This window comes from Branchiostoma lanceolatum, chromosome 3 (assembly GCF_035083965.1).
Source record: "Branchiostoma lanceolatum isolate klBraLanc5 chromosome 3, klBraLanc5.hap2, whole genome shotgun sequence".
NCBI lineage: Eukaryota > Metazoa > Chordata > Leptocardii > Amphioxiformes > Branchiostomatidae > Branchiostoma > Branchiostoma lanceolatum.
Genome location: NC_089724.1, coordinates 6,321,408 through 6,339,677, shown reverse-complemented (window position 1 = coordinate 6,339,677; position 18,270 = coordinate 6,321,408).

Below are 18,270 nucleotides of genomic sequence, written 5' to 3'. Positions count from 1 at the left end.
TTTGCGTGCCGGGATTTCTTTGAGTATCGAAAATAACAATTACTTGTGTCCACAAAACATGGACACAATAATGACGTTTCTTATAGCTCTATCATCAACGTTGACAAGTTTTCAAAAAAAAATTTAAAAGTGATCTTAGATCCTTAGAATTATGTTTAGATGCATATGCTCCGATCGTATACATGTATGAGTGGAAAACGTGAATGTACCTAAGATTTACAAAACGTTTTTTTTATAACTTCGGCGAAGATGTGACAGCATGCGTTTGAAATCATCGTCACTCATCCTACAAAATTGGTGCCTGTCGGTTCATAGATAGACTAATAAGCTGCATCCATGTATAAAACAAGGCATGTGCAGGTGTGCTCGTATACCCCACGGCTAGTTGATAACTTAGGCATGCATCGTGCACCACTGTGCCTGGTTAGACCCAGTACAGGGCACGCCATTGTAAAAGAATTAAATCATGGCGACCGGCAGCATACGGCCCCGTATTCGTCAAAAACCCTTATTTACGGATTCTTTCGTATCTGAGGTTCCGGATCTCGTTTTTCCTAAATCGGATATGCTACGGCTTCGTCGTCGGATCCGCCTGTATCCGCCAAAGATAGAGAACACATTCTGTACGTATATGTCAGGATCCGAGGCCATTTCGTGCAGTGCCCATGGCCCCATGCCGTCCAGTGAGGACATAGAGTTTGCCAATTTTGTGAGTTAAATCAAATAGAAAATGAGCGGCACTTTATTTTAGATTGTAAACTTTACGATATAGAAAGAAATGTTCTTTTCAAATGTATTAATGAGAAATTCCCATACTTTGAATATTTAAACGCAACGGATAAATTCATATTTTTGTTGCGTCTAGATAACCCTTGTATAAGAAACGTGATCTGTTCATACATCTACACATGTACAAAGAAGCGAGAAGAAGTTGATTGACTTTACTAGATTAGCTTAGCTTATCCTTTTCTTCTTCCATGTATGTTTACACAATGTACTGTACATATTTCACTGTATATGTCACTTAGATGTTAGTTTGGTTTGTGTTAAACGACCTGTATCTAGCCCCTCGGGGCACGAACATACAATAAAGGTCTTCATTAAGGACGTGCCTATAAGGAAGCATACATTAAGCTGAAAGATTCATTCTTGTCCCTAAAAGAAAGTAAGGTTAACGGAAGTATATGTATAAGGATTGTTTCAAGGTGGAATGATGACATCGTTTCAAGACAAAAGGAGGGGGAAACATTCTAGCATGGTGTAGTAGGGAAAAGCTGTCGCCTTGTTTTTGAGTTAGATATCTTCAAAATAGCTGGTATTTTCGTAACATTGTCAAAATATTTCAAGTCCTATGTATCTTTGTTACCCCCTCTGCCTAAAACCTTGAGATAATGTTATGTACCCAGAAATACTTACTTTTAAAAGTAAACCCCGCCGTTTATTCCAGCATCTTATATTGTATACATTGTACATGTATGTAAGGAGCTGTATGTGTGGGCTGTGTTGTTCAGGCAACAGTATCGTCAGCTCTGTGACATAGACTTGTATCATGTCAGGCACTATTATGTGATCCATAGGGCACAGCTAGGCTTGTAACAGTAGTCTCGTCAGTCAACCTCACAGAAAGGCAGTGCCCCTGGTGGCATCTACAGTTTAAGCCTGTCCAGTTAGATGCTTCAGATAACAGACCAAATGCCTCAGTACACCCCAGCATATGCTAAAACTGCATTAACCATATATCCAACCTTAGAGGACGGAATGAAATCTAACGTGTATACAGGATTCTGACAACATTGTATAGCCTAGAACCTTCCTGTAGTTTGTACCACATTTGATAAAAGTAGCCAGTAGCAGTTTGCTTTACATTGTACCTGTTACAATTCTTGTACAATAAAATAACTCTGACTTGACTTGACTTGGTCGTGTCGCATTTGAAAGCAGAGGAGGGGAATTGTTCATCAGGGCCGGAAATGACGGAGGAATATGTAGAGCAGTCGTACAAATAAGAGCCAGTCGGTCGCGATGATTGAATTTTGATAATGCTGCTATGATGGCGTGCCGTGCCCCGAGTCTACCCAGGCACAGTGGTGCACAATGCCTAAGTAATCAAGTGGCACGGAAGTATACGAGCACACCTGCACATGCCTTGTTTTATGGATGGCTGGAGCTTATTAGTGTACCTATGATCCGCCAGGTACCAATGCTGTAGGATGCGTAACGAGGGGGGAGCTCCGGAGGGGGGTTAAACGCGCTTAGAATCCCCATGCTGTCACAACGTCGCCAAAGTTCTCTGTTACCTTTGTGTAAAGGACAACTAACTAAAATTAGTTTCTGAAAATGTGTTATAATCTTAAGTACATTTACATTTTCAATGTATAGTCGATGTGAGTGTATCTAAACATAATTTTCAGGATCTAACATCACTTAAAGCTGCCAAAGTTGAAGATAGAACTAAAAGAAACGTCATTTTTGTTATCGTGTTTTGTCAATCAATCAACCGCGGGCATCAGGGAAGATGCATGGCGGCTGCAGACATCTCCCTCCAGGATGTTCTGTTTTCGGCCAGAGCCCTCCAGTCGGCTCTGCTGACTCCCAGAGTGTCCAGCACATTGAACACTTGGTCCTTCCATCTGCTCATTGGACGGCCTCCAAGCGCGTTTTGTGGACACAAACAATTGTTATTGTCAATACTCAATAAAATCCCGGCACGCAAAGATCCTATGTCCTTGAAAAATTCACGTCAGAAAACATCCTATGTATGTATCTGGGCGTTACCATATTTGGTGTAAAGTCCTGCTATTGGCTGCCCTGTGACAGTTCGTGCTAGAGACGAAAGATACCACTCATATTTCATTATACTGTCTGCTTGCTGAAAGAGTCCGGCCGTGTACGGTTAGGTGACTTCGTGCGCCCATATCAGTGAGCAGTACTTCGCAACAAAATCTGTACAACAACCGACTCAAACGTCTCACAACAGAATGGGAAACTCGTCACCCATGATCATCAGTACATCACTGGTTTTGCTGTTGGGATTGTGCCAATGGCTGTCAGGCACATTTGCGCAAACGGGTGAGCAACAAGTTGTACATGTTTCATCTATTTCCGTGTATTCTTTATTCAACAAGAGGAAACATGTTCAATGTGCCCTGGGTCTACATGTTACAAGACAAAACGCAATCACAAACTTACAGAAGGTCAATCGAAGGGGTTGTTAACCTTACCGTGGACTGATTCTCCTGGCTAATTGTTCCCTTTTTGCCGAATTCTACGATCCATACCCCCGGAGGAAGGCCTAGTGGAGGCTAGATGAAACCCAGCGATCCCCCGCGCCAACACTACATTTTAGCACGTGCAAACATCGTTGTCATGCCTTTATCACGAGAATTTCACGTGTCGCTCACTGTTGGTGGAATTGGCAGCACAACATCGATCTGTTCAATAGTGTCAAGCTAGCCGTGGGATAAACAAAGCAACTTTCCTATTCTTTGTCCGTAGACTACTTTGGACAATTTGTGTGTATTATTTTTATCTCTGCTCGCCAGGTATAGCATTAGGAGGACACAAAATGATAATAGGTAACCGTGGCACAATTCTTTATCATAGACCTCTGTACTGTATGAATTCATTCTCTCTTAAACAGGCGGAGAAAACGTTACAGACCATGCATTGTTCTTTTTATAAAGGCTGATATTTCTTCCCATGGATTACACATTTGGTTCTGTCGCTAAAAATAATTTTGTTGCACAACAATTGTACAAGGTACAAAATATGGTATCTACTGGTACATAACTACAGTTCCATAAGGCTAAGCTACCTAATACTATTATTATGGGATGAGAATAGGCTATGGGATTTCTATCGTCTAGACATTCTTTGATATATTTTTTTACGCATGCCACGCAGGGTTGTCACATGTCAATAAGTACTTGAAAACCCAAGTAAAACTATCTAAATACGGGCTAATGTAAACTATAGGCTTCAGTATGCGTCTGGCAGCCGTACGGTGCACATAGGTGGAGGCCTGCCTGAGACAGTTTACCATATACAAGGTACTCTTCAATGTTTGAAATCTACAGACAACGGATAAGAAACTGAAGTGTGGCTACACACAAAGAAGTTAGCTTGAAGGATAGTTAGACAAGAAATAAAGCAATGACAACACTGGCTTTTGATTTAGTTTGAGACAGTGCCTAGCAGTTATATGCACTGTTGCACAGAGCCCCAGTCTATGCTGGTTACTACAACAAGAAGACGCAAAAAATTCCAAGTCATATAAACCATAACATTGTGTTTCCAACTGTCAAAGCAACCCCTTCAAAGCACAGGCGGTAGGCAAAGGTATTGTCGTTGAATAGCTGATGAAGTTCCGATCGTGACGAAGTACTCGGCGCGGGGATCACCCGTGCCGAGCTTCCGAGCGAAACCCGAAGCGATGCCGAAGGCACGGGCGGAGGGTTCGGAGAGCCGAACAGGGTTCGGTGTTCGGCGGAGCCGAACTCTGTCTGAGCGAGCTTCGGGAGCATTTGAGCGAAAAAATATGTACCGCGGCGGTTACCCAACATAAATACCGTAGCCTAAAGCCCGTGTTCAAAGTTGCAATTGTATCTATATTTTCCTCAGAGCTGAATTAGCGTTGATAGCTGTGTGTCTACAAATATGACCTATACATGCAATTGTGGTGTCTTACTTGGTAGTCTTAGAAACCAGTATAGACTGGGGCTCTGTAAATATGTAAAACAATGTCTGAGACATTCTACCAGTGAGCATGGCAGGCCAACGTTGTCATTGCTTCATATTCTTTGTAAGGTACTGCAAAGCTGTCTTGTTTATGTGTACCTATACTTTGATTCCGTTTCTACATTTCAAACGTGCGCTGAAGTAACGTCAATACTTGGTAAACTGCCTTAGTCAGTGAGCCCTTCACTGATGTGAACACCACGGCATTCAGAAGCAGACTGAGGTCTGGGAGTTTACGTAGCTGAATTTATTGGGTGGTTTTATAGTCCAGGCTTCCTCTTTAACATGCATATATCATGTTATAGATTCTGGTATCATTCCGGCTATCTGTGGGCACATCATGTCGATCAAATCTTTATTTGCATAATTAGTCAAATGCAATTAAGCAAGAAATATAAGAAAGTATGTCATAAAGGTGTAAGATCTTCGAACTCTTGTTATTAGTTTAAGGTTTGACTTGATTTTTGACATAACACCAACACCTTTCTCTTTATTCACACAGGGTACATGAGCCTGGGATGCTGGAGGGACACCCCTAATCGCGCCATTCCCTCATTGGAGGGGACGGACTTACGACTAGACGGCTTTTTCAAGAACCGTGACAATGCCATTGACAAGTGTTACCAGGTAGCACTAGCCAACGATTTCCCAATGTTTGCTGTTCAAAATGGTGGGAAGTGTTCCGGGTCTGCCGACGGGCTGAGCACTTACAACAGGTACGGACCTGCCACAACCTGTGCAGCGGACGGCAAAGGCGGACGTTGGGTAAATGAAGTGTACCTGATTACAGGTATGGTTTTTAGTTCGTTAATTATTAAAAGATACATCCAGGAGAATAGAAGAAGGTGTATAGAACTGAAATTAATTGCGTTTTCGTGATGTCATACATGGAAGCTCCACCATTAGTAATGAGGATCTTTAATTCCATAATTGGTAAGTGATGGGAATTTCATTCGTGTAGAATTAAGAAGGTAAGACATAAATCATGAAAATAGGGGCCCATTTACATGGTTTATGTGGAAATGCTTCAATAGCTTTTTCAATCTTAGATAAGACTTTCATACTTTGAACAACTTGTGTTACTTTGGCATGGTATAATCTATGCAAATGGGGATCTTATTTGCATAATCAATGAGAAACATTAATCATGTCACTCGAAGAGTGTCCAGACCACTGCAGTAGCAGAACACACAGGATTGCTGACTCGAAAAGGAAAACATCATTTGGCATGAGATATGATGTCGCGAAACTCAAGTAAGCCATGTTGTAAAAATCTTTCCTTCTTTCAGTCCAGCAAACCAGTACAAAGATGACAACAGTTTTGATGACCACAGGAGCCTACCAACCGACTCCGAGAGATCCGTCTGCTTCAACCTCAAACTTTGTTGCAATAGGCAAATACAATTTGACATTAAGTCTTTCACTAGAATTGGTATAACTCTGTATATCCTGTAAAATAGGGAACTCCTATTCTAAACAATGTCAGTGTTACTATAGTACTAGTACTCGGAGAAGATTATATTTTCGGTTGAGCCAGATGTTGGATGGGTCTGAATGTATGTCAAGAGCATAACTCAACAAACCTTCAATGAATCTTTATGATTTTTGATAGGTGCGCAGTGTAGTGGTTGTGCAAGGAAGGTCAAGCTCGAAAATGGTTCACCTTGCGTTTTTTAACGGTACTGCAGCGGATTTTGCATTTTTGTGTGTTTGTATGTAGGCAAAAAGTGACGGAAACGTTGATGGATCTTCATGATTTTTTGGAGGTGTGTAGATGTTGTGCGAACGGAGGTCAACTTAAAAAATGGTTCCCCTGGCATTTTCCGTCGGTACTGCAGTGGGCTTTGTGTGGATGTGTATTTGTATGTCGTCAGCATAACTCGAGAAGCTGTTGATGGTTCTGTCAACTTCTGTGTGATATTTAGTGGATGGGTAGGGTTTACAGAAAGGAAGGTCAAGTTCGATAATGGGCCTTCTAGCAGGTACTGCAGCGGAGATTCAAAATTTTGTGGCATATCCTCTGAAACTGCCATGGTCATGATTTTTGTGTGGTGGATAGTTCATGCCACGGGAAATAAGTTGTGGAAGTTTAGGTTCCCTAGCGGCTTGCTTGGAACTGCAATGAGTGTTTTTGTTTCGAACTCCGGACATGAATAACTTGAGAAGGCATCGACAGATCGTCGTGATGTTTGGTATATCTGCTGTAGAGAGCTCAGATGGTGCTTTACACAATCAATGACTTATTATGCAAATAAGGAGCTAATGGACCGTTCCCGTCGAAAACTATATCGAACATATACTAGTAGAACCTCCTGTTCTATTTGGAACACCTCCGTCAAAAACAGCGCTAGCAGGACAGAAATGACACGTGTTTCCACTGCAATGGCTGCATGAATGCTCAGGAAAAAAAACTAAATAAAAAAGAAAACAGCTGGGGCACTCATGGAGAGGGAGCTTGAAACACATTGCCAACTACTACAAAGTGGGCAAGCGCAGTGTTCCATCTCTTTTGCACTTGTGTGTGAAAATGATCAATTTGAATGTGATACGGGAAGCAAAAGAATTTCATTTTAAAAGTTAATTACTAAGAATCATGCAGCTGTTATCAATGCAGTCAACACAGTGGGAACCCTGCCACAGATATACGTACCCTGGTTTACACGTGCATCGGCTGCTTGTCAAAAATCGGGCACTGAGGGCCACGAACAACCGCATTGACCGAAAACATTACACTCTTACCACGCTCCTCCGCAGCGTCCTAATAAACAGCACTATTCCAACACTGAATGCGTGTACGAGTCTTTTCTGGAATACATTATACGCATGAGTGCTAAGTGGCGCGGCGCCTGGGTTCGTCACACAGACGGTCCTGGGAAAGAGATCGTATTTTCCGCCAATAGCATGCTGGGAGAAGCAAACTGTCCTGGGAACGTGTTGATTATTGGCCGGAGAATGCCAAACTCGCTTCCGTGGCAAACTCCCTTCCGTGGCAAAATCCCTTCCGTGACATAACTCCCCTTTGTGAAGGGGTATCTTAACAGCGCCAACAAGAAGGTACTTTGTAAATCTTCATTTCTTAGAACGTATCACCATTGTACAGCATTTTACCCCCCCCCCCCAAATCGTCAACTTGCGTCTTGTTTTAGGCCGTGCTAGTTAGAAGAAATAACGGTAACTGTAGAAGATCGCCCATACTGGCGTGCACACATAACTAAACAGAGGATCTGTCAAAAAACAAACAGAACAAAACACAACAGACAGCTGTGAATTCCTGAAAGTTTATTTTGTTGAGCTTGATCTGACATAAATTTATTTCTAAGCCCACGACTAAACCTATGGCTTCTCCGGGGCGCTGGGTACGAGCGTTCACTCTTACCACAACTACATCTACCCCTCCTTAAACAGCCCTACGCATTGGATACAGCTGTCAACATAGAAGGCATAGCATTTTACTTTGGTCCGCTCTGAAAAGGTTTAAGAGCAAAAAAAGCTCAACAGAAGTTGGTCCCCATTACTCTCAGCAAAGCGGAGGGAACCTTTTTGTCCGTCAAGGGCGGCTGTTTTTGACGGAGGTGTTCGAAATAGAACAGGGGGCGGGGCTTATGGTGTTCGACTGGAACGGCCCATTGGCATAATTAGTGAGGGAAGTTTGTAAACCCGCTGCATTTCATAATGTGACTCTCAAACATGTGTGTGAAAGTGACCGCCCCCCATAAACAGGTCATATAAACAATGTCGCATCAAAAGTAACAACAGCTGGAGCACTAGTCTCCAACAGAGGAGTGGGTCCGGCTGCAGTTTTTAACATGTTCAGTTTAGGCATTTTTGTCCAACACACATATTGACTGTACCATTTCATCATCACTTCTAACTTACAACACTGCAATATCAAACCTTTGTGGCCCATATGATATCAACATACATATTTTTTTCATAACCAGTCATAACATATCAGCACACTAGACACATATACTAGTCCTGTACCACCAAATTTTTAACCCTATCTGTGCTGGATTCATTCCCCCCCCCCCCTGATAAATTCCAAACGGTTTAGTGTATGATCAAATTTGCAGGGGGTGATAATCATGTAAATATTAATCACTCTCCGCAGTAAGCCCTGATTGTTTGGCAAAGATAATGTGTTCGCGATCGTTGAACTTTGTTTTCATAGCGGCAAAGCGCACTGAGCTCCTATTGGTCATTCTAAATCAGTCGTCCGGCTGTTAACAAGGATATCTAACGTTAAGCGTGGATGCTTTAATGTGTCTACATAGAACATTTCTCTTGTTTGCTTGTGTCTTTGGTCGGGTTAAGGTAAATTTAATGCTAAGGTCCTGAATTATACCTAAAAATTTGCAGGTGCGGGTACGGGTATTAGATGCATGGGTCCAGTTGTGATGAACGAGGATGCATAGACAAACTATAAAACACTTAAAAACGGTTATTGAAATGAATGAATAAACATCCTGTACAATGAAGAAACATTAAGGATTGTACCTTACAATGGTGTCAGAAGGTAACTCATTTGAATATTCTAAAAAATCTCAACACCTCTGTAGCAATCCCCGTAAGAATGATGAAAGTCTTAGAAAGCAGATTTGAAAAGGTAGTCATTAAGTTGCCGATGCCTCCTTTCATTTGTTCAGAAACAGGGACACCGACCAGTGCTCCTAGATGTGGAGGTACCCTGACGGCTCCCCCCGGAGGTAATGCGACTTCACCGAACTATCCAAATGACTACAACACCAATGAGATTTGTGAGTGGACGATCACCGTCCCAGAGGGAAGCATGGTTCGTCTCACTTTTGACAGCTTTGACCTCGAAGAAAAGCATGACTTTATGACCATCTACGATGGGGGTAGTGATAGTGCTCAACAGTTGGAGAGGTAATGTCCTGAACTTCAGATCAAATATATTTTACGGTAAAGCAGTTTGAATAATGCAGAGAATGAATTACTAACTTCAGAATGCAAAGCTTCAATATTCTTTTGGTGAAAAAACAGAGCCAAGAACGATCTATTTTGATTCCCAGGTTAAAATGGCCATGGGAAGGGCCAACCTACCCCATCGACAGTACCTCTAACAAGATGCTCGTGAGGTTTACATCTGACGATAGTGTCACGGCTCAGGGGTTCCAGTTCTCTTACACAGGTAAGTTATTCTTGGATTGAATCAAGTATGATTGCTTGATAACTTTCGCAAATACCGGGGGGGGGTAGCCTTTAGTTTTTCAGTTTTTGACGACACCTCAGGGGCGGAGCCTATTGTATAGCACTGCTTTCGGATTGCCAAATTTTCGAGAAATGCCGCGAACGCATTCCCTAGGGAATTACTTTTTGGCAACGCCTTGCTGGTACGGCGTTTTTTATAGCAGGGACGAATTCTAGTAATTAGGGCATAGAAAATGCGCTAGTTTGTATACACTTTTACAGTTGTTTATCGGTGTTTGAAATTAACTTTAACTTAATGTTGCAAAAAGATTTAGACCCAAATATCATAGATGTTTCTCGATGTCTTAAAAGTTTTTGCTTCTTCTAATCACGAATGACATGCTTGGACAGGCTCATTTTTTTTGTAAGTTTTATTTTGAAAGGTAAATATTTCAGATGTTTCAAAGATGTCAGGATTTTTGCAATAGAGACCAGTATGTTACTGCTTTTGATTGCTTTTTTCTTAGAAGCTTTGCGCTTTGCTTCTTTCATTGAAAAATGATATGCTTTACATGTAACCAAAGGATAAATCCGAGTGCTTTTAACTGCAGCTTAGATTTGAAGACTAACATAGTTAGGATAAAGAAAGGGCACAGAGACAAGGCTTTCTGTACACTGGGCACGGGGGACTGCGGTAACGTTATGAACCTGACTATGCTATGCTCTATTCCCTCCTGGACTGAACTCACTTGCCGTAAAAAAACATGTTTCTATATTCTATCGTCTCAGACAGACCTATTAACTATTCTCTGCTAAATCCGCAGAACATTGGTTTCTTCATCTTTCTGTGACTAGTTTTGTAGTCCACTTCAGTAAAGAATAACAAAGGAAAACACATTTTTGGGAATCATGGCGCAACAATAACACACTACTGTGTCAGCAATTACAAGATTTCCGAGTTTCATCAGGCGTTGCACTAGTATCGTCTTGTGAGTTGGTGAGAGTGTGCAATCGTATCACAGCTTGCAAACACACTGATTGTTCACAATCTTCGTGTGGGGTTTTCAATATTAGTTTTGTTCATCCACGCCTAGTCTGTGTTTACACAGGCTCTCACTGGCGGAATCTAGGAGCGCGATTTAGTCAGGCTACATCCACCCCCGGTTTATTAGGACCGTCATCGGCCCGGTTAATTACCTTAAAACACTGACACCCAAGCAGCCCCCAGTGAGGAGAGCGCGATGTTCAAACGTGCGCACAAGGTGATTATTTGGCGGATCAATGTAAAGATTTAGATAAATCAACCGTTGAATTAGTAATCTGCTGGAAAATAAACATTCAAATATCCTTTGGTGCTTTCATTAAAAGCGTGTACCTTACTTCTGGCCAACACCCTCATTGATGGAGACATCTACATTCCCAATTCTACAAGTTTGTCTACATTGCGAACTTTCAGGCCAGTGAAATGTTGGTTCGGCCCTGTAGATTTCTGTTAGGGCAAATAAAGTTTTACATCAAGTCTAACCAAGTCAGTTCTGATTGTAAGCAACTGGCCATGTGGTACACGGCGTACATCTAAGTAATTAGTGACGAGCCCAGACAGGGTCTATTCCTTATAATCTCCATGAAAAATGGAGATATAGTTTTGAGCGCGCGTGCGTGCGTGCGTGTGTTTCAGGATGTTTGTATACTACCTTACACGTCTCGTACACAATATCCTGCAAGCAGCCGACAGACAAGGCCACGTGACGACACTTGTCCTCACTGACTTTTCTCGTGCGTTTGACTACGTTCACCACCATACTACCATCTGCAAGTTAGGGAATCTCGGTGTCCGTCCGTCCCTCGTTCCCTGGGTGAGTAGTTTTCTAACAGAGCGGCGACAGCGTGTACGGTATTAGGCCGGTGTGTCGGACTGGCAAACTCTGACGTGTGGCGTGCCTAAAGGTACAAAACTAGGTCCACTTGTTTTTCTAGCCTTAGTCAATGATGCCCTTCCACGTCACGAAACATTCTCTGACAGTTTTAAGTATGTAGACGACATATCTGTAGCTGAATCACGATATGTGTCTACAGCGCCTAGGATTCAAGCTGACATCGACGGTCTAAATGAGTGGACAGATGCAAATTTCATGACCATGAACTCAACCAAGCGTAAAGTGATGGTATTTTGCTTTTTACGAAATCCACCCCCACCGCCGGTAATCACTATTGGACCCTCTCATCTTGAAGTGGTTCAGGCAGCACGAATCCTGTGAGTAATCCTTCAGCACAACCTCAAATGGACCGACCATGTCACCTCGATCGTCGGGAAAGCTAGCAAGAGACTCTATGTGCTGAGAATTCTGAAGAAACATGGACTGGACACGAATGACCTCATTCTTATCTACATTGGTTTTGTGCCTGCTCTTGAGTACGCGTGTGTGATATGGCATATCACACCGGGCCCAACGCATAAAAACAGTACACTCCCATATTGCGTCCGTCTGTTAAATGACTGCTGTTAAATGACTGTGAATATCAATGTTTTAGACTGACTTTTAACGTAGACGCATAACTTTATTGACATCTTGCCTGTTCGCCGTACCGTCTTGGCTCAGAACTCTCTTTCCTTACATTTCCTTAGCTGCATCCTGTCCGCAAAACAACAGTGTCGTATTACCCAGTGGTAAGACTTACTCCGCCGCTGAGGGCACCGAGGCCTATAGTGCCGCGCAGGAAGAATGCAGACGACGGGGCGGCATCGTTGCAATACCAAGAAACGAGGAGGAACAACGGAACCTGGTTTTCCTGAAAAACTGCGTCAGCAGGTTAGGTGACAATTATATAGGGTTCGGACATCACTGCTACTTTATCCCTAGCTGAATTCATATCATGGTATGCAGATCATAGTTATAATTCTGGAGGTAATGGAATATTCTTCTGGGTGGCTACATACAGTGGTTCGGGTGACAGATGGAAAATGGCACCCGACATAAACATAAACAAAATGGAATATCGTGTACTTTTGCGTTTAACTGCATACAGTGGCGATCAGTTCTGGCTTGGTATAATGAAGACAGGAGGTGTATGGACAGATGGCATGGGCGTCGCACTGGGGTGTTTTACGAGCTGGGCACCCGATGATTCAGACATCGGTGCATACGGTAAAAACTGTGCGCACATCGTCAACGGTGATGAAGTGGAGGAACGACGACATAATTGGGCATACGCTCCCTGCAACAATCGGTCCCGCTACGTCTGTGAGAATGGTAAGATTCATTACTCCGGGAAGGAGGATGACCTCCTTCTGGGAGTATTGGAATTGCATTTGTTTGCGCGTTCGCAGCTATAACTCACGATCCCGTTGTCGCACTGGTGTGTAACTTGGCATATCGTTTGCCTGGTTCGGCGTGGTGATGCACAATAGCTTTTTTACACCATAACTACTTTAAACGTCAATCCAATATCGTAATTGCACCCCTATAATTAATGCTATGTCCCACTGCCCTGCCATAGGGACCATGTTATAATCCGTTATGCATGACTGGAATACTTCAGGCAGATACGGGGTATAAATCTTCCTTACTTGCTGTGATCGTATAGTCACTGTTACATTGAAAAATAGACAACGTGCATCACCACACGCAACCTAGCAAACGATATACCAAGTTACATACCAATGCGGCAACGGGAATTGTGAGTTTTAGCTGCGAACATGTGCCGAGTGAGCTTCAGTCTGTGTATTAAGTATGCCGTGTCCCTCGCAACTCGCATACAGTATGTGCGCACGGGACCACGGACGATGCATTTTTACGCACAGTGTGAAAATGGCAAATCTCTGGACCTTCAAACTTACCACACTTGTTGGTTTTAAGTTCTAATTTTCTCTCAGTTAGAAAAAAAATACAGTGGTATGATAGAATTTCCTGATTGATCATATAAGTTAGCCCAATTTTGAGCGTTTATCAATTTAGTATGAGTTCCATTTTTTATATACAGTAGTAGGCACAATACGCACTTCAACTATCTTGCGTTTACTGTTATACGCAACTCAAACGCTAGCGATACGCTATATGTTCGCGCTTCATACGCGGTAATACGCTTCTCTCGCGGTACGTCCTCTGAGCAGTACACTTGTAGTTCAGATAAACCGCATAATGAATTAACCCCTAACAAACTTACTAATCTCTTTTTGCGTTTCGGCGCCTTCGCGCCGGAACGCAATGTCCTGGCTTTTACCTTCGATGCATGCATATCGCATGCAGGATGCTTCGATGCATGCTGTTTGGTTCAACACTGTGTCGCACACAATAAGACCTTATATGGCAATACGTTCCCAAATCCTTGTATAGCCGTTGCCTTATATGGCAAGGGAGCACGAAAAGGCAGGCAGGCTACATTTGCATGACACACAGGAGGGCGACCGCATGTAACTGCTACAACTGTTCGGAAATATTATTGCATTGTGGTTTCGGACTTTGATATCCTGAAAAATGACCATATTACATCTATTCCACAAGATTGCAGAAGAAAAAAAAATGATTTCGTCAAGAAAACGAAAAAAAATCGACATAAATGATACCATATAGTGAGGTTATAGCATTACGTACAGAGAAACGGGTTACGTACCGCAGCTTAGCCCATCTGGCAACGCGAAGCACTACGGACCCAGATGATCCGGGTTCGTGTCCGTGCTTGGTTTTTTTTTTCTTTTTAGATATTGAATATCAAAAATATATATTGATATTATATTAATCTATCAATATCATATTTATGAATATCATTTTTTCATTTTTTCATTAATAAATAAAGAAATATTTTATATTTGTTATTTTTAAATATTCATTTAATATATACAAGGCCTTTGTCTTATGAACAGGACTTCATAGATTCCAAACCCGGCATTCGAATTTTTCTGTTCATTGTAATGGAAAATACCGTGCAGCGGCTCCTATGCGCGGTAAGATGATTCTTGCAAAACACTCGCCACTAAACTTCTATCCCCGATGTAAACAGAGGCTCTTGATGTTGTTTGCAAAACAGCGATCCTTTGTTACAGTAGCAAATGCTCCATTGTTCAGTATCGACTTCATTCAGACAACACGGACGTGGAAAGTGGCGCCGCTCGGCACAAAACTATGGGAATTTTCATGAATTTTAGCAAAATTACCCAGGAAAATAAGGAAGAAATGTTGTAAATGCGGAAACCAGAATAATAGGGATGAGGTAGCTGTTGATTTGTTTGACATTTGGTAGTCATTTTAGATAGAACCTTAGCTGTTATGAACTTCTATTTCACTTAATTACCATAGTGCTGATGATTCAATGGTGCTTTTTCAAATTTTATGTTTTATTGCGTGCCATGTACATAATTACATTGATAGCTTTTATAATGAGCCTATTGTACATTTTACAAATAAGTACAAGTTGTAGGCCAAGACCAGCTTTTTCAAAAGCACTTAAGTTAAGTGACGTAACTTCAAAATTGCTTTCCCCAATCTGCCTTTCTCTATTAAAACAGTACTCATTTCCCAAAATGACAATTTTTCTTATAGACTGAACAGCCCTTGAGTGACTTCCTCTGGCAGATTTTACTTCAAGTAAAGGGAAAAGACAATTCACACTCATAAACGTAGCCGAAACGCCAGCTTTTTTGAAAAGCTCTTGTTTCGTTGTTTTTCTTTTCATTTCAAGGCATCCTCATTTGATGTGGAGCATGATGCCTTTTCAAGTAGCTAGTCGTCGTGCAATGCGGCTTCGCCACGGCTCGCGTTTTTGGCTAACAATTGGCCATCTCTTATCACTATAGATGTCAATAACTAAGATTACTTTTAGTTATACATGAATCTAGCTCGAGTAAAAATCTTTGATTGAACTGACCGCTGATAAACAATTTTCACAATCTACGGAAAAGTTATCAGGGTCTTTACCTTCACCATAGGCAGAAGGTTATATTTTCGGACTTATTGTGGATGAAGCTAATAACTCAAGAAGGTATATACAATTGTACATAGCTTTTGTGAAAATTTACATGATCAAATGATAATCATGCAAGTAATGATCTGATTTGCATAACTGATAAGGAAATTTTATAAATCTGCTGCATCCCATGATAGGACGCTCAGACATGTGACATTATGTGACGGAAAAAGAGATGAATATCGATAGATAACAATATGCAAATGAAGACCTAATATGAATTATCAGTGAGGATATACAAAAGTTCCGTAGTGATAAATGATGGGAATTTCATTCTTGCAGCAGTTTGAATGCAATGCATAAATTATGCAAATGGCGACCTATTTACATAGTTAATGAGGAAATAGCCTTTCCTAGCTTAGATAAGACTTTCATACTTTGAACAACTTGTGTTATTTTGGTAGAGAGATGATCGGCCGATACATTTTATGCAAATTAGCACGTTATTTGCATAATAAATGAGAAGCATTGACCATATGTCATTCGAAGAGTGTACAGACAATTGCAGTAGCAGAACACACAGGACTACTGACTCGAAAAGGAAAACATCATTTGGCGAAGGTATGAGGTCGTGGAACCATGTTGTGAATTTCTTTTCCTTCTTTCAGTCCAACAAATCAGTACAAATATGACCAAAGTTCTGATGAACACAGGAGCCAACCAATCAACTCAGAGTCCCCCTGCTTCGAATCTAACCTCAAACTGGGCTGCCATATTAGGTAAAAACAATTTGGTGTAAATCCTGTATATCCTGTAATGGAGGGGACTTGGGGATTTCAGCACTGTCTCCTGCCTCTAGCCATATCATAATTATCCATTAAAACAAAAGATTACCATTATACAGATATTTTTGTTTCAATATTAAATTCAATTTGCTGGTTCTCGGATTCGTCGCTCCTATTTTTCCCAATTTGAGTAGTCTGATTCCAAACCATCTTTTCCTGGTGAAAGTATCACAAAAACACCAGGCAGGAATGTATCTTATCATACACAAACTTCATTAGTCTCAAAATATTCCAAACCATGTAAATCAAACTATAGATATCATAATCTGCCCTTGGAGTAACAGGGAAGCACAAACCATGTCGTGTTTCCATTGACGAATTTCAGTGGAACTCATAAATGATTTCCAGGTCAAAATATCGTACTTAAAACGTCCCTTCAAATAGAGAAAATACGTCAACGATATACGAATTTTTACTGTTCTAAGGGACTTTTAAGTACGATATTTGGACACGAAAATGGAGCCATGTGCTTATGGCATCATTTCCGTGTCAAAATATCGTATTCAAATACGTACCTTAAACTAGCAAAATATGTCTGGGATATACGCGATATACGTACATGTATACGATATCTTCTCGGAAAAACTATCTTTATATTGAATTTCCGTTATACAAAACAAAATTCACGTTGCTAATAGATCGTTATAAAACAGCAGATATACGATTTGCAATTCAGACGATTTTTTCATACGGTATCGTTCAATGAGAGAGTGGAGTCAACGACACCGTCTGAAAAAATACGATAAATAAATACCATATATCGACACGGAAATGATGCCATATTATGTGCTTGGAGATTGTACTGGATCAATTAATTTTTTCATCAATCAATCAATAAATTAATAAATGAACGAATGTGCTATACCAAATTTACAATTTCAATTGGATGATACGTCAGGTAAAGCTACATTCCTCTGTTTTAGAGACGTGTGGACTATCATCGTTTCGCCACGTCCCCCAGACTGGATGTGTAGGACCTGGGGTGAACATTGCCGAGCTTGGTGTTGTTTCCCTCCAGGCCTGCGCAGACGCCTGCTGTGTCCGTCTAGCATGTGTGTCGTTTCAGTACAACATTTACAATAAATGCTATTTGAAAACAAAGATCTGCTCTGATGAGAAGAATTTGACTGCAATAGGTGGCAACATGTACTATCGGATGGATTTACCAGGTGGGAGAATTTATTCCATTAATTACATCATTTATTAACTCAAAGGCAGAAGTGGATGTTTTTTTTAGAGCAATTGGAATTATTGTAGCCTCTCACTACAATACCAGACATGTTATTGGATAGTGTGGTCATAAGGATAATAGCATCTGTCAACTTGAAAAGCTATTGTTGCGATATCATAAACATCATTTTTGACATCGTTCACATATTCAAGATTATTTAAGGTATATTTTTTATCTTACTGTCTATGGGTCTTATGGTCTATGGCTCCATTTCCCTCTCAGAATATCGCATTTGAATAGGTACCTCACAAAAACGAAAATACGTCGACGATATATGTATTTTTGCTATTTCATGCTACGTTTTTATATGCGTTGTTCTGACACGTATATGATGTCGAAATAGCGTATCAAAAATCGTACCTTAGAATAGTAGTATACGTATATCGTAGACATATTTCGCTATTT